Here is a 24,838-nt window from a genome sequence, read left to right on the forward strand (position 1 = left end):
TTATTGACTAACGTGGAGACAATGCATATGTGTTGCGAAATGGCAGTTATAAAGATGAATGAATGTATTTCTACTAAAATTTCAATAAAATCTGTTAAAAAAAAAAATAAGAATACATCAGAAGTCCGGTGATCATACCACTGAGGAAACCTAAAATAATGCATATCTAAAATCCTCAAATACAGCATAACAATCCAGCTCTCTGACCAAATCTAAAAAGATAAATTGCACATTGTAAGCACACCAGAAACATGCACAATCACAATAATTCCATCCCGTCCATACTTACAAATCAAAATAGTTAAGAATCAGAACTGCAAGTCTCAGCAAAATTCTTCAGGATAATGCACACTGGAAAATCCATTTTCACTAAGGACTTAGGAAAAGGTTTTTTTTTTTTTGTAGAAATGGGGAGGGGGCGGGGGGTTTCTTTAATGTGCAACTATCCTCTGCTACCAAAACGATGGGATCAAAATGGTGTATCTAAAACCTCGCCACACCAAAATTTACTACATTTAAATTTTTCAAATTTCATTGGATCTGCGGCAACTTTAAACCTCATTTTCACGAGGCAATGTATCCTTGCATTAAGGCATGTCCTAAAGCATCAACATCAGAAATAGAATTTATGGCATAATCAAGGATGTGGAATTCCTATAGCCCGGCACATATTGTTTAAGGTCAAGGACAACAAGTTTTAATGTTTATTTTGTCACTAGGACAAGTTGGCCACACCCTCTGCAGCACAAACTCTTTGGCTGCCAGTTTAAAGGGAAGGGAACGGTCTACAGCTGAGGCAATATTTATGTCCATGTGCTACTGCTATTTGAACTTGTATTTATGGTTCATTAATACAAGGCCTTTATTATTAGGTTGAGTATTGTGGAAAACAAAATGTGGTAAGATCGTACTGTATAACTAACAGTGGTTTCAGTTTAAAAAAAAAAAATTAAAGAAGGGTACACACAGGTTTGAAAGATATAACAATATGAGACTGGTTTGAAAGATAACAATATGAGACTGGGTATAATGCTCCCAGAATGCTCTGATTAGATGCAAATGTTTGATAAATCTTGTAATCAAGATTGATGATTATTAGAAAGCAACTAGGAAAAAAAAAAAAAAAGGGGTTGCTAAATTACTGCGAAATTTTAGCTACCAATTTTTTGAAGCATCATCAAGTAAAACGTGTTGATGCATGCTAGTATTTCCAAAAAATATTCATAATGGAAAACCTGAAAATAAAGAAGCACTGGCAAAGCCAACGGATTTGAAATTGGTCGTCAGACTTTTGGTTATGTTAATGCATGTCTCGTTTTGACATGGCTTTTGTAAAACATTTGGGAGCTGCCATGCCCACAGCACTGTAACACGCACCGTCAAAGGGAAATAAAAAAAAAAATGTATAGCTTTTTCTCAAAAGGCACACCTTGCCACATTAATTCCTGGCTCTGAACAAAACTACTTTGTGTGCTAATACAGTCTTTGTGAAAGAGCAGATCATCTATCACTCACAATAAAGCCCGATGACAGATGTGTGTGTGTGGGGGGGAGAGAAGAGGGGGGGGGGGAGAGAAGAGAGAGAGAGAGAGAGAGAGAGAGAGAGAGAGAGAGAGAGAGAGAGAGAGAGAGAGAGAGAGAGAGAGAGAGAGAGAGAGAGAGAGAGAGAGAGAGAGAGAGAGAGAGAGAGAGAGAGAGAGAGAGAGAGAGAGAGAGAGAGAGAGAGAGAGAGAGAGAGAGAGAGAGAGAGAGAGAGAGAGAGAGAGAGAGAGAGAGAGAGAGAATTTTATTAAAAATAAAAAGGTTTTTGTTAACACCAGAACTATTTAGGGGTCACAAAAGTGCACCCATGGTCTATGTCTTTGCATTAGTGCAGGATTATGGTTTTCATGAATTCAGAAGAATTTACAGAAGATTGGGAAATCATATTCCTAGAAAATATTTGTGAACTGTATTATTAGCATGAGCAAATGTGCTTGTGACGATTTGCTCATGCAAAAATCTCTTGAACGTTTACAAGTTCCTTTTCCCTCAAGCCACTCCCCCCCCCCACCCCCCCCAAAACCTGGAAGAAATTCTACTTCTGCCCATGTCAGGAGTAAATTTCCATACTCTCTTAGTATGTGGGACTAAGGCACGCAGCTGTGTTCTGGATTCTTTGGAGTTTGCGTTTGAGTTTGAGTGTGGTGCCAGCGTAGAGGGCGTTGCCGTAGTCCAGTCTGCTGCTGATGAGTGCGTGGGTGACTGTCTTTCTGGTTTCTGGGGGGGATCCATGTGAAAGATTTTTTTAGGATGCAGAGTGTGTGGAAGCAGGAGGAGGTTAGAGCATTGATTTGCTGTGTCATGGAGAGGGAGGGGTCGAGGAGGATGTTGAGGTTGCGTGCGTGGGTTGCGGGGCCTAGGGCGGTGGGCCACCAGGAGTCGTCCCATGTGGTTTTGTTGGGGCCGAAGATGATGACTTCAGTTTTGTTTGAGTTGAGCTTGAGATGGTTAGTGGTCATCCAGTTGGCGGTGTCTAGGAGAGCGGCGTGTAGGTTGGTTTTGGCGGTGGTGGGGTTGCGGGTGAGGGAGAGGATGAGTTGGGTGTCATCTGCATACGATAGGATGGTGATTCCGTTTGCTCGGAGAATGTTGTCTAGGGGGATCATGCAGATGTTGAAGAGTGTGGGGCTGAGGGAGGACCCTTGGGGGACTCCGCAGGTGATCTTGGTAGTGTTGGAGTGGAAGAGCGGGAGGCGGACTCTCTGGGTTCGGTCGGTGAGGAAGGAAGAGAGCCAGTCTAAGGCTTTATTGTGGATTCCTATGTTGTGGAGGCGTGTGCGGAGTGTGTAGTGGCAGACGGTGTCAAAAGCTGCGGAGAGGTCTAGGAGGATGAGTGCGACGGTCTCGCCTTTGTCGACTTTGGTCCTGATGTCGTCGGTGCATGCGATGAAGGCGGTTTCTGTGCTGTGGTTCTTGCGGAACCCAGATTGTGAGGGGTCAAGGGTGTTGGTTGCTTCGAGGAAGTGGGATAGGCGAGTGTTGACCAATTTCTCTGCAACCTTGGCGGGGAACGGGAGGAGGGAGATGGGGCAGTAGTTGGAGAGGATCTCCGGGTTGGCTTTTTTTTTTTTTTTTTTTTTAGGAGAGCGGTAATTTCCGCGTGCTTCCAGGGGTCTGGGTAGGTGGCGGAGTCGAAAGAGGAGTGGATTATGTTGTAGAGTATGGGGGCGATGGTAGGGCTAGCTTTGTTGTAGATGCGGTGTGGACAGGGGTCGGAGGGGGAACCGGAGTGGATGGAGTTCATGGTTTTTTCAGTTTCTTCGTGTGTGGTAGGGGTCCATTTGGATAGTGTGGTGGGGTGGTCTTGAGTTGGGGTTGAGTTGGGTGAGAGAGGGGTATGTGTGGTGGGTGTGTGCGATATGAAGCTGTTGTGGATGTCCAGGATTTTGTGGAGGAAGTGGTTGGAAAGGGCGTCGCATAGGGGCTGTGTGTGTGTGGGGGGTCTATGTTGCTGGCTTTGGGTTTGGCAAGTTCGTTGATGATGGTGAGTTCTTTGCTGTTTTGGGACTTGTTGCAAAGGCGTGTTTTGTAGTGATCTCTTTTGCCGGTGCGTATGAGTTGGTGATGGGTGTGAATGTTGGTTTTGAGGGTGGAGAAGTTGGTTGAGGAGGGTTCTAGTCTCTAGTCTATTTTCTCAGCTTGGCGGCATTTGCGCTTGGAGTTCAGGGGTGAACCATGGGGCGTTCTTGATGTTGCGGGTGGTGATGTGTTTTCTGAGGGGTGCTAGTGTGTCTGCGCAGGTAGTGATCCATTTGGAGAGGTTGTGTGCTCCTGCGTTGGCGTTGTTGGTGAGCGGGGGGGGGGGGGGAAGTGTTGTGGGCCAGTTGGGAGTTTAGTCGTTCTGTGGGGATCTTGTCCCACATGCGGTAGGGTGTGGTGTGTTGATGGTAGTGTGTGGAGGGTTTGGTGAAGGAGAAGTAGATGCAACGATGGTCTGTCCAGAGGAGTTCGGTGGTGTGGGTGTAGGCTATGTGTTGGCTTGAGGTGAAGATTGCGTCCAGCGTGTGTCATGCTGAGTGGGTGGGTGCGGTGACCAGTTGTTTGAGTCCGAGGTTGTCTATGAGGGAGGTAGTGTTGTGGTCTTGTGGGTTTTCTAAGTGAAAGTTGAAATTACCGAGGATGATGTGGACTGTGGAGGTGAGGGCGTATGGGCTGATGCGGTCGGTGATTGTGTCGCAGAAGAGGACTGATTAGATGCAAATATTTCCCAGAGATATGGAATTCCTATCGCAGAGGATCGGGACATATTGTTTGGGGTCAAGGGCAACAAGTTTTCATGTTTACTTTGTCCTTGGGACAATTGGGTCCAGCCCCCTGCAGTAGAAACCCGTTGGCTGCCAGTTTACAGGGAACTGTCTGCAGATGAGTTAGTATGTGTCCATATGTTAATGCTGTTCGAACTTGTATTTAGGTTTATTAATGAAAAGCCTTCATTATTAGGGTGAGCGTTGTAAATAAATGTTTCAAGGTCATACCCCACTACTGGCTGTGGTTCCAGTTGAAAGGAAAAAAAAAAAAAAAAATTGTTCACGCATTTTAAAAGTTTAACAATATGAGGCTAAGAAAGTATAATGCTCCCACAATGCGCTCATTAGATGCAAATGTTTGCAGAAGCTTGAAAGCAAAAGTGATTCTTTGCTTTCAAAATAAAATGTTCAGAAAACAAATGCAAGAAGGAAAAAACATGTTTCGCTACTATACCATTTTAGATGTTATTTCTTTGAAGCGTCATTTAGTAAAGTGTTGATGCATGCTAGCATTTTGAAAAAATATATTCCCAATGGAGAAAAAAAAGGAAAAAAAATGGTGTCACCATTTTCAACAAGATTATGGGAAGCATGAAAGTAAACAAGTACTTCCAAAGCCAACCAATCTGACATTTTTTGGGAGTCGTTATGTTTCGTCAATGCGTGTCTTGTTTTGACATGGTTTTTTAAACACTATTGTTGTGGGAGCTAGCGGTCCCTCAGCATTGTAACAAACAATGGCAAAAAGAAGAAAAAAATGTTAGTCTCAAAAAGCACACATTGCCACCAGTGACATAATAAAGGCCTGCATTCCCTCTCCCGAGGGAGGAAATTGGGGGGGGGGGGGAGGGGGGGTATGTCTAGCCGAAAGCTCAGCACCAGTCCTGAAGGAGTCTAGAGAGGGTTCATGTTTTTTTGCAGAAGTATACCAGGAAATTGTACTTCTAGAATATATTTGTGAACCTTTTTCAGTGTGAGCAAATATGCAAGTGTAGATTTGCTCATGTGAAAATCTATTGAGAGTTTACAAGTTCACTTTTCCTCAACCCGCTTTTTCCCACAACCCTGGAAGAACTTCTATTTCTGCCATTGTAAGGAGTAAATTCCCAACCTCTCTCATTATGGGAAAAGATTATAGAAGAGCTGGTGAAAATCCTTTAAAAACATGCAAGTTAGTAAGTTTGGAGACTCAGACGCATTCCAGACCTGGAACTATTTCTTACTGCTTCTACCAGCTGCAGTATGTGGATCTGCGGAAGGTGGAAAAATAGCAAAATTGCAATGATAGGGATTGACATTTCAACTATTCAAGCCCTACTATAGAAGTAGCCCTGGCATAATCACAGAGGCTATTATCAGAGATCTTACATAACATGATTGCTGCCTAATCTGTCACCACACTACATGACACCAAAGAGACAAGAACATCTTTTTACAGGATAAGAAGCATCCTGTCCCATGGACAAGTAGATATTTTATTAAATTCCACACCCCTTATTTGCCCTACCTTGAAAGTAAATTTGATAAGTTTTTGCTTTCAAATTAAATGTTTGCAAATTAAATGTTTACAAAAAATGAAACTAGGAAACAAACGTTTTGCTGAACTACTGTGAAATCTAAGTTACCATTTCTTTGAAGCATCCTCCAATAAAATGTGTTGATGCATGCTAGTATGTCCAAAAACACTCCTAATGGAAATCAATACAACCAGGTTCAACAAGATTATGGGAAACAAGAAAATAAAAACAATTATTGGCAAAAACAATAGGTCTAACATTGATGGTTAACCTTTTGGTTTTCTCAGTGCGTGTAGTTTTGACATGATTTTTTTAAAACTTTTATTGTTGTGGGAGCTGCCAGGCTCTCTCCATTATCACAAACAATGGCAAAAAGCAATAATATTTTTTAGTCTCAGAAAGTACATATTGCCACAGTAGTCTATGGTAGTGAACAAAACTACTTTGTGTGCTACTTGTAAAAGAGCAGAATGCTGTCAATCATAGTGAAGTCGGTAGAAGAGAAGAGAGAATACAAAAAAGGGCTTATTTAAATCAACATAATTAGGGGCCCAAATCTTAAAGTCACAGAAGCGCCCCCATGACATTATACACTTTGTCAGAAACTGGGCCTCTAGTTGGCAGAGGTATACACCACAATCATAGCCAGGGTAAGCCACTACACAACCTAAATTATCCCACGCTCACCCTCTGGCAGCTTGGCACAGTGCAGGCAGGCTTAACTTAGAAGGCAATGTAAAAAAAGTACTCCACACCAGTTTGGGAAAATAGATATTTATCTGAATAAAATAAGACCAAAACGACAAAAATCCAATATGCACAAGTCAAGATATCACTTTTTAAAGGTTTAAATGAGTCTAAATGGGTTAAAATTAGTCTCGATCCTTAGGAATCAGTGGTTGTATCCTTTTAGCCTGCTGTCCCCAAAATGCTTAAAAAATACCCACAGAGGGGACACAGAGGAGATGCATCGAAAATTAAGGCCAGATTTTCTGGCGCAGCAAAGATGACACATTGTTTCTTTCCATGCTGCAAGGTGATGCGTCGATTTCCAACAGCGCAGCCTTGGTTCTGTCATGATCTGCATGATGTTTCTCACCTTTGGATGAAGAACTTGAAAGAGCACCCGGTCTTTTGCTGGTTCAGGACTGACCAAAATAAGGGGCGACCCTTTCTAGTAGCCACGGTGCTGCTTGACAGGAAACGCCTAAGCAGACCCTACCCTCCAGAAGGAGTCCCAGAGGGGAAAAAAACAAAATGTGGGAAAAACCTCTACAGAGGAACTCCTTAAAAGAAAAAGAAAAAGAAAAAAAAAAAAAAAAAAAAAAAAAAGGAAAAACATCATGACGAACAGGAGCGAGGATCACCACCAAGAATAAGTGTTTGCAACGCAAAGAACACCAGAACTGAAAATACTAGGAGACAGTAAGTGACAAACAGGAAGAAAGAGCAACACCATCTTGGATTGGTAAAGCCACATATGATAGGAAATTAATTAGCAGTATAAAAAGGAAAAAGAAAGAAGGTATGCTGGGAAAAAGAACACCAAGAAAAAAACAACATGGACACCAGAACAAGAAAAAGAAGTGAAGGTGGAAAAAGAAGACAAAAGGAAGAAAGAATAGGGTTTTGACTAGGTAAGTAAGGGAAAAGGTATAAGCTATGGAGGCAGGAAGAGCGGTGCAACCGGGAGCACGAAATGCGCTTACCCGACTGTGCCGAAAACAAAGACAGGCAAAAATTAGGGTAGCAGCGATGTTGCTGCTCCGATTATCGGAGCATCGGCCTGACCGCAGTGCGCTGGAGGGATGCTGCTGTAGAGCGCGGCATCACAGTAGGTCCCCTCCCCGAGGCCCCAGGTTTGTCAGGAAAACAAGAATAAAATAGGCGAACTATACGGGGTGCACGGACAGATGAAGCATCCTCCCAAGAGCAGTCACTGAGGGGATAACCCTTCCAGTGGATCAAAAAATTCAGACTATTCCGAAATAAATTGTGAATCACAGATCTCATGCACCTCATATTCAGGATGGCCATCCACAGAGAGGGGAGGAGAGCGTTGAAAATGTTGGTTGTACGGATCAGGAATGAAAGGTTTTAACTGGGACTCATGAAAAACAGGATGAACTCTCCAAGTAGGAGGCAATTTTAGTCAAACAGCAACAGGATTCAATATTTGAAGTATCCGAAAAGGCCCATAAAAATGAGGTTTGAATTTGTTTTGAGAAAACCGTGAGGGCAGAAATCTGGATGAAAGCCACACTTTGTGTCCTGCTTGATATGATGGCGCCTCCTGATGCTGACGATCCGCCTTCTGTTTCATTGCTTGTTTAGAGGCCAAAATAGTGGTATGGATTAGGCTCTGGATAAGGCGGATTTGTCGTGCAAATAAAGTGACTGCAGAAAGAGACGAAGTTTTACGAGGAATAGTGGAAAAGGCCCTAGGATGGAAACCATAGGTGCAATAAAAAGGTATTGCTCCGATTGCGCTATGTACTGTATTGTTATAGGAAAATTCAGCAAGAGCAAGAAAGTCTGACCAATTACTTTGAGTGGCATTACAGTAGCATCGTAGGTATTGCTGAAGTTCCTGATTCACATGTTCAATCTGACAATGGGTTTGTGGATGAAACCCTGAGGACAAGGACACATCAATGTTTAATAAAGCACAAAAGGCTCTCCAAAATCGTGACACATACTGTGGACCTCTATCAGAAATAACCTCTTGTGGAAGGCCATGGAATCGAAAAATATCTTCCATGAATATGCGACTCATTTCAGCTGTGGAATGCACCACCTTGGTAAAGGACTCAACAGTTACCATGATGACATGGTTACCAGAAGATGACAGTAGGGAACATATGAAATCTGTGGAAAAGGTATACCAAGGAGCTGAAGGAACAGGGAAGGGAATCAAACCTGCTGGTTTGGTTCGGGGTATCTTGGTTTGGGACATTCTGATACACATGTTTCAGTATCGTTCTTAAGGGAAGGCCACCAAAAAAGAACTTTGAACAGCTCCTAGGTCTCCTTGACTCCTCGATGCCTAGCTACAGGAGAATCATGACACCTGTAATGCCTCAGTTTGAACCTTTTTAGTGGGTAAGAAAAGGGTGTTTTGATGAGAGAAGTAGTCTTGTTCCTTTTGTAAGAAAGGTGTCAATTTATTCCGCTCTTCAAGTGGAAGGAACTGGTACTCAGATTTAATGCAATCCAGAAAAGATTGAGTGACCCCGATGATTCGACTGGAGTCAATGTGTGGAGAGGAGGTACTTTCGATGTCATGATATCGACGGGATAATACTTCTGCCACTAGATTTTGGGACCTGGGTATGTAAGTTATCACAAAATCTTTTTTAGCCAATATGAAGGCCCATTTTGCTTGACGACTATTACGGCATTGGAAGCTATGAAGACATTGTAAATTGCGATGGTCAGACCTGGCTGTAAAAGGTTCTCTAGTACCCATTAAGTTTCTCCATTCTTTACATGCTACCTTGAGAGCAAGTAATTCTCGTTCTAATACTGAGCAATCGGGTTTTGCTTCGGTCAGAATGTGAGAGAGACAGAAGATAGGATGCTCCAATCCAATGTTGTCTTGTCTTTGAAGTAGAAACGCCCCATGGCTCTTTCCGAAGCATCAGTCACTACTATGAATTTCTTAGTATCAGGATGTCGAAAAATGGGTGCTTGAGTGAAGGACCTCTTTAAATCTTGAAAAGCACGTTCAGCACTATCATTCCAGACAAATTCTTTCTTCAGGTTCTCTTTTTTAATAGTCTGGGTGATAAAACTTTGTTGGTGGACAAAATCCTGAATAAATTGTCAGTGGAAGTTTGAAAGCCCAAGAAAAAACAGTTTATTTTACAGAAGAGGGAGAGGGCCAGTTTAGGAGGGCTCTTACTTTGTCTGGGTCCATGGCTATTCCCGTCTAATTGATGCAGAACGCTAGATACATTACATAACTTAAGTCTTGTGGAATTCACACTTCTCTGGTTTATAATATAATTGATTCTTTTTTAGTCTTTCCAGAACCTGCAATACATGTTCAGTATGTTGTCCAGGGTTACGGGAATATATGAAGATATCGTCCAGATAGATCACTACATTTTGATTCAATAAGTCAGAAAACACAGAATCCTCGAATCATTGGAAAACGGAAGGTGCATTGGTTAATCCAAAGGGCATGACTCGATATTCATAGTGACCAAATGGAATACGGAAGGCTGTTTTCCATTCATCTCCTTCCTTGATACGCAAAAGATGATAGGCACCTCTTAGATCTAATTTAGTGAACATCTTGGCTCTTTGGATGGCGTCCAGTACATCCCTAATTAAAGGTAAGGGAAAACGATCTTTGATTGTTATTTTATTGAGCCCACGAAAGTCGACACAGAGACGCAGATTTTTCGTCTTCTTAGGAACAAAGAAATGAGGAGCCCCAGCAGGAGATGAAGAAGGAGCAATTAACCCATTCTTTAAGTTGTCATCTAAGTATTGTTTGATTACCTTCTTTTCTTGATCAGTCAAGGAATACATCCGGCCAAATGGAACCACTTCGTACGGAACCAATGGAATAGCACAGTCCGATAAGATGAGGAGGAAGGATGGGGTGTCTTGGTTTCTTAACGATGTCAGAGTATTCTAGCTAATAATTAGGTATTCCCTGAATCGTATTAATAGTGTTATCAGTATTCTTGGGAGAATTATAGCACCCTTTGGGAGACCAATATGAGTTGGTAGAATAGCAATATTGTTGACAAAACTGAGATGTCAAGGATATTGTTCTCGTTTCCCAATTGATATATACAGGTTGTGCCGGGTTAACCAAGGTATCCCCAAAATGATTGAGTGGTTCGGTGAGGATTTGAGATCAAAAGCAATATTTTCTTGGTGTCTTCCAAAATGCAAACAGAGAGTAGGAGTAGACTCCACCACAGGCCCCGAGGTTAAAGTGGAGCCATCTACAGTGTGTACTTGCTCTGGCGTTTCCTTTGGAATACCTTTATTCTTGGCCCAGGTCTCGTCCAAATATATACCTCTGGCTCCACAGTCCACAAGAGCAAAGAGCTCTTCTTCCTGGCCTCGTGAACATTGTAATGTAACCGATAAGATAAACAAGGTAGACATATTTTCTCTGGAGGAATGTATGGACGGTACATCAGCTCCTCCAGTTCCCTTCCTAACTACAGGGGACGGGAGTTTGCATTTCCGGAAGGACGAACAAGGCAGCTACGAATCAGATGACCAGCCTTGCCACACTAAAGGCAAAGACCCGTTTGTCTTTTATCCTCCTTTTCCGAATCAGATAGAGGACCACGGACAAGATCAATCTGCATGGGTTCTTCCGTGGGAGATGGAGATACTTCAGAATGGACTTCGTCAGATCACTGACTGATAGTACGATTTGCTCCATATTGATATGGCACTTGAGTTCTTCTTTCTATCTTGCACTCTCATATTCTATATGAACTGTTTGGTCCGTTAATTCTTTTAAAGATCAAGCTGGAGTGGAATGTACCAATTCATCCTTGATTTCTTCTTGCAGTCCTCGGCGGAACAAGGTTACAAAAGGTGCGTTCCACCCACGTGGTTTCAGCTGCCAACTGTTTAAAGCGAGTTATATATTGTAAAACATCCTGAATACCTTGCTGTACATCACATAAATCCTCCTCCGCGGCTACTTTCAACCCAGGCCTTTCGAACATCTGCTTGAAAAGTTTATTTTTTTATTTTTTAAAGGAGGATAATTATTCAGGACAGGATCTTTTGCGGAGACTGCAGGAGTAGCCAAGCTAGTGCGTGGCCAGACAAGGCACTGATTAGATAACCCAGCTAGTGCGTGGCAAGACAAGGCACTGATTAGATAACCCACCTTGGACCTATCTGAGGTAAATTGTAGCGGACGAAAGGCAAAGAAGACCGTTATGGCGTGAAGAAATTAATTTATCTTTTGCATATCCCGAGCATATTGAGGTGTCGAAGTGGACACAGGTGGTACATTCATTGACCAGGAAGACCAGACTTCTCAGTGCAGTATTCTCAGCCCGCAATTGCTGTAATTCTGGAGCTTGTTGTTGGACTGTCTGCAGAATGGCTTGTGCATTTTCTACTACATCTCCCTGTGGTCCTTCCATGGTTGTCTCAACGCTGATTCTTTTGCCGTTGCAATCTGTCAGGATCTGCACAATGCTTTTCACCTTTGGATGGAGCACTTGAAAGAGCACCCAGTCTTCTGCTGGTTCTGGACTGACCAAGATAAGGGCGACCCCTTTCTAGTAGCCGCAGTGCAGCTTGACAGGAAACACCTAAGCAGACCGTAACCTCAAGAAGAGAGAAAGAAGGAAAAAAAGAAGGAAAAAAAGAAGGAAGAGAAAAAGAAGAAGGAAGAGAAAAAAGGAGAAGGCATGCTGAGAAAAAGGAACACCAAGAAGAAAACATGGACACCAAAAAAAAAAAAAAAAAAAAGTGAAGGTGGAAAAAGAAGAAAAAAGAAAGAATAGGGTTTTGACCAGGTAATAAAAGGGAAAAGGTATCAGGTATCCAGGCAGGAAGAGCGGAAGGACCAGGAGCATGAAATGTGCTTACCTGACCGCGCCGAAAATAAAGTCGGGCAAAAATGCAGGCTGCGGCGATGCCACAGTAGAGCGCAGCTACGAATATTTTGATGCCCAGGGATGATAGGCTGAAAATCCAAAATTCACTGGTTGGAAGGAGCAGGTACTGCAGCAACTTTTCAGCCACAAGACAAACTGCAGCGATGTCTGCAGACGTTGCATCGATCCAGTAGGCGACGCTGCTATTTTCCAGGCGAAAAGCAGGGGATGTCTTGATTTCTGCAGGTGTTGCGTCAATTTTGTCTACGCATGGGGATTTTCTTCTCTTTGGTGAAGTCTTTGCTGGTCCTGAGACTTCAGAACAGGAGGCAAGCTTAATCCAAGCCATGGAGAACACTTGTCGAGGAAGGCAAAGTCCTTCCGGCAGGGGCAGGGGTCAGCAGCCAGCAGGGCAACAAGCAGGAGAGTGGTTCTTTCAGCAAAGCAGTCCAGAAGAGTCCTTTGGGCAGCTAAGCTGTCTCTCAGAGTCCAGAAGTGTCTGATTTGGTGGGGTCACCCACCCAGTATATATACATCTTAAACATGCCTTTGAAGTGCGGGGGGACTTCAAAGAGGGTTTTGTACTGCACAAGTTCCCCTTTCAGCCGAGCACTGACTGTCAGGGAGGGGCAGGTTGTGAGTGTGTGCATGGGGGGTGGGTGTGTGTATGGGTGTGTGTGTGTGTGTGGGGGGGGGGTGCATGCATGAGTGAGATCAGTCCTTTGTGCAGGGTCAGGCTACTGGCTTTTGAAGTGTAAGCAAGAGCTCCTCCACCCTTCCTGCACAGGGAAACCCATCTGTATGCAGAAGAATGCAGATGCAGCCGAGTGTCCTGCATTTATGGCTGTCTGGGTGGAATGCACAAGGGGAGCTGCCAACCAGCACAGACCACGCATGGATTAGAGACGGCTATAAGGCACAGATGGCATAGGTGCAGAGAAATGCCTACTTTCTAAAAGTGGCACTTCGGAAATAGTAATGTAGAATCCAACTTGACCAGCGAGTAATTTCTTACTACCATTCCAACCATACCAAATATGGTGAGGCTACTCCTGTTAGAACAGAAATTACCACTTAAAAGCATATGAGGGAATTTGTAATGCTGGCCTATGATAGCAGCAGGCTTCACAGTAGTGAAAAACTACTGTTTTTTTCCCACTACCAGGACATGTAAGACTTAAGTACACGTCCTGCCTTTTACTTACATAGCACGCTGCCCTATGGGTTACCTAAGGCTGACTAGTATGGAAGAAAGGGGAAATTTAAGGCATGGCAAGTAGTTTTAAATGCCAAGTCGAAATGGCAGTGAAACTGCACACACAGGCCTACCAAAGGCAGACATGCTTAGGGGGCTATGTATGTGGCTGACAATCAGTCATGCAGACCCACTAGTAGTATTTAATTTAAAGGCCCTAGGGCACAGATAGTACACTTTACCAGAGACTTCTAGATAAATTAAGTATGCCAACTGGGTATGAGTCAATGTAACTGCGTTTAGGGGAGACAGCACAAGCACTTTAGGACTCATCAGCAGTGGTAAGGTGTACAGAGTCCTAAAACCAGCAAAAAGGAGATCAGAAAAATGCAGCCCCACAAGTCATCCCATCTTGGATTCCCCTAAATGTCTAGTTTTCAAAAAGGCACAGGTTTGGTAGGTTTCCCTAGGTGACGGCTGAGCTCGAGGTCAAAATCTACTTTGCAAAAACATCGAATTTCAATGTAAAGATGTGATGTGTCCATGTTGAGTTTCCCTTCATGAGCATTATGCCTACCCAGGCAAGTGAGGTACCATTTTAAGCAGGAGATTTAGGGGAAACACAGAATAGCAAAAGAAGTGTTATTGCCCCTTGTCTTTCTCTATATTTTCCTTCCAAATGTAAGACAGTGTGTAAAAAAGACGTCTATTTAAGAAATGCCCTGTAATTCACATGCTAGTATGGGCAACCCGGAATTCAGAAATGTGCAAATAACCACTGCTTCTCAACACCTTATCATGTGCCCATTTTGGAAATACAAAGGTTTTCTTGATACCTACTTCTGACTCTTTACATTTAATCAAATCATTGCTTTATACCCGGTATAGAATGAAAACCCATTGCAAGGTGCAGCTCATTTACTGGCTCTGGGTACCTAGGATTCTTGAGGAACCTACAAGCCCTATATATCCCTGCAACCAGAAAAGCCCAGTAGATGTAACGGTATATTCCTTTCAAGAATCTGACATTGCAGGAAAAAGTTACAGAGTAAAACGTGGAGAAAGATTACTGTTTTCACCTCAATTTCAATATTTTTTTTAGTTTCTGCTGTTATTTTCTGTAGGAAACCCTTGAAGGATCTACAAGAATTACCTTTTGCTGAATTCAGAATATTGTCTACTTTTCAGAAATGTTTAGCTTTCTGGGATCCAGCATTGGTTTCACACCCATTTATGTCACTAACTGGAAGGCGGCTAAAAGCACAAAACAAAATTGTAAAAAAGGGGTATGTCCCAGTAAAATGCCAAAATGGTGTTGAAAAATTGGGATTTCTAATTCAAGTCTGCCTGTTCCAGAAAGCTGGTGATTTTAGCACGGCAAACTCTTTGTTGATGCCATTTTCAGGGAAAAATAAAAAATAAAACACAAGTCGCCTTCTGCAGCCCTTTTTATCCCCATTTAAAAAAAAAAAATCTTGGCCTCCTTCAGGTGAGCACCCAAAGTCTGGCTACCTCTAGAATCCCTAGGATGTTGGGGGGGAAAAAAAAAAAAAAGAAGGACGCAACTTTGGCGTGGGTAGCTTATGTGGACAAAATATTATAAGGGCCTAAGCGCAAACTGCCCCACACATCCAACAAAAAGGCTTGGCACCTGAGGGAGGAAAGGCCCTGGCAGCGAAGGCATTAAGAACTGGCAACACTGCCATGGGTGCACTTCATTAGCACCAATTTAAAACCCAAATATAGCAATAAGCAACAAAAAGGTGACCAGTCCTGCTTTGCAAAGGGCCTTTCATTGCACAGCAGCATGTTTCATCATATATTTAGTAACTTTTTAATTAGATAAAAAAAAAAAAAAAAAAATCTGCAGATTATACTGCAGATGGTGGATTATGTGGCAAATATATAAACTATGTGAAAATTGCCAAAACGTCACAATCGCAAAATTACAGTGGCAAGTCAGGGGTCATGTGTATCCTATACAGAGTTATATTTATATTATATATATATATGGGGCAAACATTAAGTTTATTAAACAGAAGTTTTTTTGTACAGTAGACATGCTGCACTAACATATTTAAAAGTGGTATCATATGTGATAACAAAGAAAATGCCAGCTCTGTGAATTAAAATATTTGCCTAGGATCACATAATTTGAAACCAGTTTATGGGTCAAGAGCATTACACTTTGGTCAAGAAGGTTAAGTCACTAGACCTCAAGGTCTGGTAACATTTTTATGACTTTGAGCCCTATTTTATATGGGGGGGAGAAGAACGGTAGAGTCCTGCAAGACTCCAGAAGCACGGGTATTTTTTTTTTTGGTGTTAAGCTTCAGGGAGAAAGAAAATGCTGCTTTCTGTATTGGATGCAGGTCTGAAGCACGTCAAACATGTCAGTTCAGAAGCACTTTTAACAAACTTTGCCAAAGCCAAAAGGTCTTGCCTCTGGGACCAATTGGCTTTAACGGTCTTTAGCCGAACTGCACAGCATCCACGATGATGTGCAGCATGGCTAAAGAATATAGAAAATAAATAAATAAATAAAGCCTTTGCTGTGGCTTCCTTTTTTTTTGTTTATATAAATCGATTCAAGCTGGATCGGGAATAAAAAGAAAAATCATGCAAAAAGCAATTTAAGTGGTGAGCAAGCAATAACAAGGACACGTTGAGGGAGGAAGGAACATGGATGGCACAGATAAAGGAAGCACCACAGAGAGCAAAAGTGGGGATGGAAGCAAAAGGTTGAGAGAGCAATGTGAGGTGGTGGGGAGAAGCATACGGGCAAGAGAGGAACACAGAGCACGGCATGGGAGACAATTTTACAAGGGAGACAGTTTGAAAATACGTGCACTCTCGTGGAGTGCTTAAACAGAAAGAATTAAATAGTGCTTGGAAAGAGAGCAGAGGAAGGATACAAGTAATGCGTACATGCTCCAAGGAAGGAACAAATACAATAACAGGAAAGAAAGCCCACACAACCTGAGATATAAGAAGCAAGCAAATGAGTGACAAAGCCAACAAATAGTAAAGGGTGGGCTCTCAGCCCGACTGTAAGCTACCAACGTTTTGCAAACATACGGAGCGTGCATTCTCTAGTAGGCTAGACCCAAAAAAGGTAACTTCTTTATTTGTGATGTTTTATATCAACACCCCTGCAAAGGGTCTGATTGGAGGCGCTATGCAGGGGTGCAGAGCATTAGTCCACGTTTGCTGTTAGGACACTAACTGCTGCTTTTTAGGCACATGAAATTTGACAGCCAATCCTTGTGTTTAGAAAACATGGTTCTTTCAGCTGTCACCAAGACGAAATGTGCAGCTTAGTTGCATGAATTACTTAGATGTCTTCAAGTGCTGCAGATATCAACAGGGTACACATAGAAATGAGTGTACGATTTAATAATTCTGAAAAAAATCTCCCATAGACATTTTCACAGGCATATTACAGGGGTGTGGAATTTATTAAAATATCTACTTGTCCAGGGGACAGGTTGCTTCTCAAATCTACTTGTCCTGTAAAAAGATCTACTTGTCCCTTTGGTGCCATGTAGTGTGGCGACAAATTATGGCAGCAATCTCATTATGTAAGTGCTCTGATAATAGCCTCTCTGATTATGCCAGGGCTACTACCATAGTATGGCTTGAATACTTGCAGTTTCAATCCCTACTGTAGCAATTTCCTTATTTTGCCACCTTTCTGCAGATCTGCATAGTGGGGCTGGAGGAAGCAGTAAGCAATAGTTCCAGGGCTGGAATGCCTTTGAGTCTGCAAACCTACTAACCTGCATGTTTTAAAGATTTTTACCAGCTTCTCTCTAATATTTTCCCATAATAAGAAAGGTTGGACATTTACTCCTGACAATGGCAGAATTAGAACTTCTTCCAGGGTTGGGAAGAAAGTGGCTGGAGGGAAAATGAACTTGCAAATGCTCAATAGATTTTCACATGAGCAAATCTACACATCGTATTTACCCATGCTAAAATACAGTTCACAAATATTTTATAGGGGTACGACATATACCATGGGTGCACTTTTGTGACTTTCTTTAAGAATTTGGGGCCACATGTAGGTAGGTTCAGATTTGCGACCTGCAAATTGCGAGTCGCAAATCCGAATGTAGGATGGTGTCCCTGACACCATCTGTGATTCGCAAGGGCTTCGCAAATGCCCACCTCATGAATAATCATGAGGAGGGTCGCAATTTGCGACCCCCTCGCGAATGGCGGCCTGCTGGACACAGCAGACCACCATGTCTGTGACTGCTTTTCAATAAAGCAGGTTTTTTTTTTTTTTTTTTTTTTTTTTTTTTTTTTTAATGCAGCACGTTTTCCTTAAAGGAAAACGAGATGCATAACAAAAACGAAAAATGAAACGTTTTCGTTTCTATTTTTCAGAGCAGGCAGTGGTCCGCAGGACCACTGCCTGCTCTGAAAAAATGTTTACAGTGACATTCACAATGGGGAAGGGGTCCCATGGGGATCCCTTCCCTTTTGCGAAAGTGTTAGCACCCATTTGAAAAGGGTGCAAACTGCGATTGGTTTGCGCCCACGTTCGCGGTCACAAAACAATCCTACATTGCAATGCGAGTCGCAATTAGGAAGGGAACACCCCTTATTAATTGCGAGTCGCAAACCCGTTTTGCGATTCGGTAACCAGGTTACCGAATCGCAAAACTGGGTTTGTGCATCGCAATGTGCTTTTTGCACGTCGCAAACAGCGAAAGTCGCTGTTTGCGACATGCAAAAAGCTACCACAAGACACGCATTGATGAAACTAAAAAACTTATAAAAATATGTCAGATTAGTTGGCTTTGTCTTTGTTTGTTTATTTTCATGCTTCCCATAATCGTGTTGAAAATGGTTACACTGATTTTCCATTAGAAATATTTTTGGGAAATACTAGCATGCATCAACACATTTTACTAAATGACACTTCATTTGCATCTAATCAGAGAGCATTCTGGGAGCATTATATTTAGCCTCATAGCCTAAACTTTTCAAACATGTGTATACAGTTATTATTTTTTTTGTACTGGAACCAACGTCATTAGTGAAGTGTGACCTTAAAACATTTATTTACAGCACTCACCCTAATAATGAAGGCTTTCAAATAATGAACCATAAATACAAGTTCGAACAGCATTATCTTTTGGAAACACATTACCTCAACTGCAGAGAGTTCCACTCTCTGTAAACAGGAAGCCAAAGGGTTTGTGCTGCAGGGGGTTGGGCCTACTTGTCCCAAGGACAAAGTAAACATAAAAACTTGTTGCCCTTGACCCCAAACAAGATGTCCCGGGCGTCGGGCGATAGGAATTCCACATCCCTGATATTAATTAATGATATAGTACGAACCTCCACAGGGGTGTTCAGATTACCCTTCTTTTGTTGGGATTGCACCCCTTAGCCATTGATGTTTGCTTAAACCACAAAGGTATGCACTCTTTTAGGGGTAAATACAAACGCCCAACTATACATCTTACTGTTTAAATAATGCACTTCCCATAATGCCAGCTCAATATTAAATAACTGTGTCACATTAATCTAAATTCATAAAACACACCATCATTGAAAGGCCTCTCAGTGACTTAGCATAGTTAACATAAGCCCTAATGCACGTGAAGCATTGTAAAGGTATTTTATTATCTTAAGGGAAGGCACTGCTATGCAAAAACTTGAAATCAAAAAGTTCGGATTCATTTCTCTTTAACATCAGGTATCGTTTTCAGCTGCATAGGATTAAAGTCATTCTTCGGAGGAAGAACCTTACATGGGAAAACACTAAATCCTACACCAGTCGCATCGTTATTAGCCTTTGCAGAGCTCTGCCTTCGTTTTTTAGTTTCTGTCCCTACAATCTCTTCATGTTTTCCACTCATTGGTTTTCATTTTCTCGTAAGCAACGAGTGGTGATGAGTGCTTCAGTTTTTTCTCCTGTTGGTTTATGGTTGTAGAAATTACAGAAGACTAGGATGCATCAACTGGTGCACAGCGAACCGCTGGGAAACTGTCTCTCTGCGTGAATGAGATGCTGTGCCTGTGGGTACGCTCTTCGATTGGGTTGTCATGCCTGGTTTGGGGGGGAGGGGGAAGTGTTCCACGTGGCTGTATGGTCATTTTTTAATAGGTATAGGAAGTGATTGTTAAGTTTTTGCTTTCCCTGTCTTCTAACTTTCGTTACTATATTTTTCTTGATGGTCACTCGTAATGCTTAAACCTCAGTCATGGTTAGATTTCCAGGCCTACTGCCACTGTAGATCTGATCTATATTGTGGTCTGCTCTATCGCATAAGTTTAGAAGCATCTCCTTTCTGGACACCATCTCGATCCTCCTGTTCTTTTGCAGTTAATGCTTTTGACTCTAGCCACTGGGGCTCGGACCTAGATGCTCGACACTTACAGATGGAGATTAGTAGTTGAGTTCAGCCAGGGCCCACTTCATTCTACAGTGTACAGCACTTGTCAGTTTTGAGTTATCTTGAGAATTGTTGTTTGCGTGTGTTGCTCTTTGCCCTAGTTTGCTATGGACCTACAGTGTACATGCATCTCATGTGTCTTGCTGGAAGAAATCTCAGCTTTGTCCTCACCAGAAAACTATGCCTACTTATTTGAATCGTCTGTTAAGTATCAACACTTCATAATTTTGTTGGATTTGGAGCAGTTTGAGTAGTGCTCAGATCTCACACTTATTGATGGGGAGGTTGTCTACAGTCTTCTCTCAGTCCAAATCTGCTGGGTGCCTTATGAGTGGCATTTTATCTTGTGTGGAGGTCAACTTTGTGCCACTCGCTTTCCCCGTTTTGCACAAATTACAGAAGCAGTGGTCTAACAGCTCACAGGATTAATGCATCAACTTATAGGAACTGTGCTTGACCGTCTGGTCACAGGCTCGAATTTGATTGGTCTACTCAACCATTAATGCGCAAAAGGTCTATAAACTGAGAACCACATAGATGGGAATATATTACAGTAATATAATTTGCAAAGGCATGCCATGTTAAGAACTTTCTGGGGCTTCCTCAGTCATTTCCCATTCTTCTGGTCAGCGTTCATCTACAATGGCTCTGGGTTCCGCTTCTGTATGCCTCATTTCAGGGATCTGTCTGCCTTTAAACAGGAGCTCTAGTTCCAAGGATGATTTTGGTTCTCTAACTTTCACTGATTTATGGATGCTTCAAATGAGGACAAATTGAGTCTATTTTGATGCTATGTCAATTGAGGAGGGTCATTTTATGTGGCTTTGAATTACATTTATCATGATTACGTCCTTCAAGTTTGTTTTCAAGTCGTGGTTTGGGGAACAGACTGGCAGATCCTCCAAGACTTCCTTCTGCTGGAAATATTTGTTCTTTCCTGGTGGAGTTAGTCATCGTCTGCCAATGTTCTTAGGTTGCATTCATTTGATTTTTTTCCCCCATTAAAGAGCCATTACCGGTTTCCCTGTTTGCTCTTTATTCAGTCTTAGGGTTGAGCCTTCTTCAGTTACCCTTCTGCTGCTTCACCATGTTGTGGTTCTGCTTTGCTGACAGTCACTGGTGTCAACTTGAATTCATGGGACCTCTCATATCTCCTCCTTGGGGAGGCTCTCTGGGAGGCCCAAACACCTCCTCATAGTAAAGACTAACATCGAAGCACTCCCTCGGGACAAGTTTCCATAAAGCATTTCTTTTTTGGCACAAAACTATGGCAGAGCCTCCAGGAGTGAAACTCAAAAATATGTACGCGGCCTTTGAAGGACTATTTAAACTTGCCACTTGTTGACCTCATCACTGCATCAAGGAGGGGGCCCATAAGAACTTGATCGACTATGACCTTTAATACCAAATCTGGCAGGAGGCCTGTATGGTCCTCCTTCAGGTATGCATGTCCCTCCCTTTCATTATCTAGCAAACTACTTCACAAACCACGTGCCACAGTAATTCTAGCCCACCACCATCTTTGTAAATCTAGTGTGGGTAAAGATGGGTGGACCTTCCGCGTCACCAATCTATACCCTCAGACTAAACTACCCACTGCAGGCTCTTGGAGCACAGATATATTCTACAAAAACACTTGCAGATATATTTCCTGCTGCAATTCGATGGAACAATCTTGCCACGAGTGAAGTCTTGAGTCACAACCTATGCGTATGCAATCACGGGATACCACCAGTTAAACCATAATCCTAGAACCCTAATCCTAACCCACTTGTTTCCCGATGGTTAAATTTACCAATTTCCCAAAACCTGATGACCACTTCAGATTAAGCCGCAAATAACTTCTCCTTAGAGCCCACTTGTTATCAGATCCTATGGTTAAACTGGCCACTTGGCTACTTACTTGGGCCGTCGGTGAATTCAACCTAAAATCCGTCTGTCGCCCTTCTCTAATCTTCCAGCGGATATTATCTGCCCGTAATTTTGGCTACTCCGGGGCGTGGCAACACACACCGCTGCGCAACGTATTCAGATGGTCGTGTGGTAACTTGTAAAATGACTTCGGATTGGAGCATTTGAGCCGGTTAATAAAAATCCAACGCTGATTGGCTGCGAAGTCCGCACGTGACTTTGTCCGAGCCCGCCTCCGATTGTAGGCGCGTGCCGCCCACCGCGGAGAACGCCGAGCGGACGCCACCTGAGGTAAGTTAGTCAACGACCCAGGAGGGTGCCGTCTGGCGTTCTTTTAATTTGAAAAAAGAGGGCTAGGTCAGAATCGCGGCAGAGGTTTGAATCCCAGTTGTTGGAGCAGGAGATATGAGAACCCAATCACAGGTCCTCCTTTTTACGGCTTTTCTACGTTGATTGTTCAGACCCTTTGCGGTTGCTGCCATTGTTCCTGTGGCTCAGGGCGAGCTGGTGACCGTTAAGTGTGACCAAAGGCTATAGGCATACAGGGCGGTCTTTCTATTAAAGTAGTATGCAATTTTTGAAAAAACATTTTTTAACAGTTTCTGACTGAATGTAACGGGAGTCGCACTTTGCTGTCAAGTTCACTGTCTCTGATAGCTATACTGCGTGTCAGACTTTCGTGGTAAGGGTTTTGGGGCAGTTACCGTTTCCTGTGTGGCATCTAAACAATTTACGTTATGCGCGGCTCCCAAGCACATGCCGCAATCTACATGACGCCGCCTGTACCCCTGAGGGTCTTCAGTATTGCCTGCGTTCACAAAGCGCGCCCCTACGGTGATAAATGGCGCGTTTCGTTCACCTCTGTTCTTTTTGCAGTTTTATTAATGCAAGCGCGTTTTCTGTTCGCGAAAGGGAATAATTATACAAACCTGTTCCGTTTCTTCTTTGCAAATACATTTATTTAATTTTAAAATAGGAAAATTATGTAAGCGCGATGGCAGGGGAACGACACTTTTAACAAGTTTATTTTAATTTGACTGGCGTTGAGCAGTGAGTAATCAACAAGGATCCTCTGAAAGCTAACATTATAAAGTAGTTTGAATACTGAACATAAGGACTGTTGTTCATCCCAGTAAACAATGGAAGCGAAAGGTCGATCGGGAAGGATAGACTATTTTAATAAGAATAGTATGTTTATAGTGCCGCACATACAGCCTAGAAACCTCGGTGAACTCCAAAGTTAATACATTACCAGTTAGATGGCTCTCAAAACTAGACTTATTGTGATTCAGCACACCTATTAAATATTTTCTTTAACTTCAGTCTTGATAATTTTCCTAGATCCAGAGCTTCAGTTATTTTAATTCACAGTTGGTAATGTATACTGTAAACTCAATCTGATCGTCGTATGCCTAAATATAGTCTTTCTTAGATGGCCGCTATGTGACTTACATTGGTTTCGTCAGTATTTCAATGAGCTAACTTTTGTTTTAAAACCGGAGTATGCATCAATGAAATAATTATTGGTCTTGTTGATTCATCATGAAAACAAGTTATTAGCAAAATAAATTATGAATATCATGTATTATATACAGGATTAATTTGTAATTATAATTATTATTGTTTTACAAAATGTTATCTAATTGTCTGTGAATATATATAACACCGGTTTCCTAGAGGTCTAGAGCAGTGATTCCCAACCTTTTGGTTTCTATGGACCCTCACCTTATTACTGGAACCTGGGGACCCCCACTGGGCAAAAAAACATACTTATTGTTCAACAAAGTCTTCAAATTTCTTGGGCAATTTCAACAATGACTTGTCATGCACACTTACTCTAGAATAATCACTCTTATTAATCAAGGGTTTAACGACCCCTGATTTGGTGTCAACATCAGATACATTTTCCCATCTAATGCAATCCGGAACCTTCACAATCTTACCACGATTCCACACATTGCCATCACTTAACAATAAGGAATATTTATACACTTGCATCACCTCCAGGGGATCCAAAAACATCAACTCACCCTTTAGTGGTTTTCCCGCCCTTCACAACCTGGACCATATCACCATCTGTATAATCACCTCGCACCACTTCTCCTGCTGCCTTCTTCCTCTCCACCCCTTTAGAAAACAACGCCCTAGGTTTCCTGCCTCTCGTAATCTCAAAAGGTGATTTCCCAGGCACACCATGGGGAGTTGTGCGGTATGACCAAATTAAATCTTTTACTGCATTTCGCCAATTTATTCCATTACTTATTGCCACTTGAAACCATCCTTCAAAGTTCTGTTCCACCTCACTACCAGACTATTGCTTTGTGGGTAATAAACAGACGCTCTTATGTGCTCAATGTCGTACCCTCCCAAAAAGTCAATCATAATGTTTGACACAAACTGTGCCCCGTTGTCAGAAACAATCGTTTCGGGAATCCCCTCCAAATCAAACAAATCATCAAAAATTCCACCACATTTGTGGTGTTGACATTCTCCACAAAACTCACAACAGGCCACCTAGAAAAATAATCCAAATCAACCAAGGCACATTTTGGAATCTTCCCCAACACATAAAACGGACCCATGATGTCAATGGCTATTTTCTTTCAAGGACCATCTGACTTATCAGATTCCACAGGAGAGTTCCTTACCACTTTTTGAGACCTGTCACTCCACGCACACAAAACGCATTCCTTAATGTGATGCTCCACATCTCTATCTAAACTAGGCCACCAATATTCTGATCCGTCTTCTCGGCGCACATTCCCAAATGACCCTCGTGAGCTAACTTCAATACATGTTCACGCAAAACAGTTGGAACCACCAACAGTTCCCCTCTCAAAATTACACCCTGTTCCACACATAATTCCACATTAACTTATCAAAAGCACTCAGCATCACAAGAAGCACCACCTTTTGA

General features: G+C 42.4%; 1 protein-coding gene across 1 annotated transcript in view; it reads right to left on the minus strand.

Moving 5' to 3' along the window:
- Nucleotides 1-22,042, minus strand: part of LOC138259583 (uncharacterized) — a 263,081-nt gene extending 241,039 nt beyond the window's left edge. The window contains exon 1 of the mRNA XM_069207417.1: nucleotides 21,914-22,042. The gene's annotated coding sequence lies outside the window, so the exon portion shown is untranslated. The remainder of the gene's footprint in view (nucleotides 1-21,913) is intronic.
- Between the last annotated feature and the right edge of the window lie 2,796 nt (nucleotides 22,043-24,838).

This window comes from Pleurodeles waltl, chromosome 9 (genome assembly GCF_031143425.1).
Source record: "Pleurodeles waltl isolate 20211129_DDA chromosome 9, aPleWal1.hap1.20221129, whole genome shotgun sequence".
In the NCBI taxonomy this organism is placed as follows: Eukaryota; Metazoa; Chordata; class Amphibia; order Caudata; family Salamandridae; genus Pleurodeles; species Pleurodeles waltl.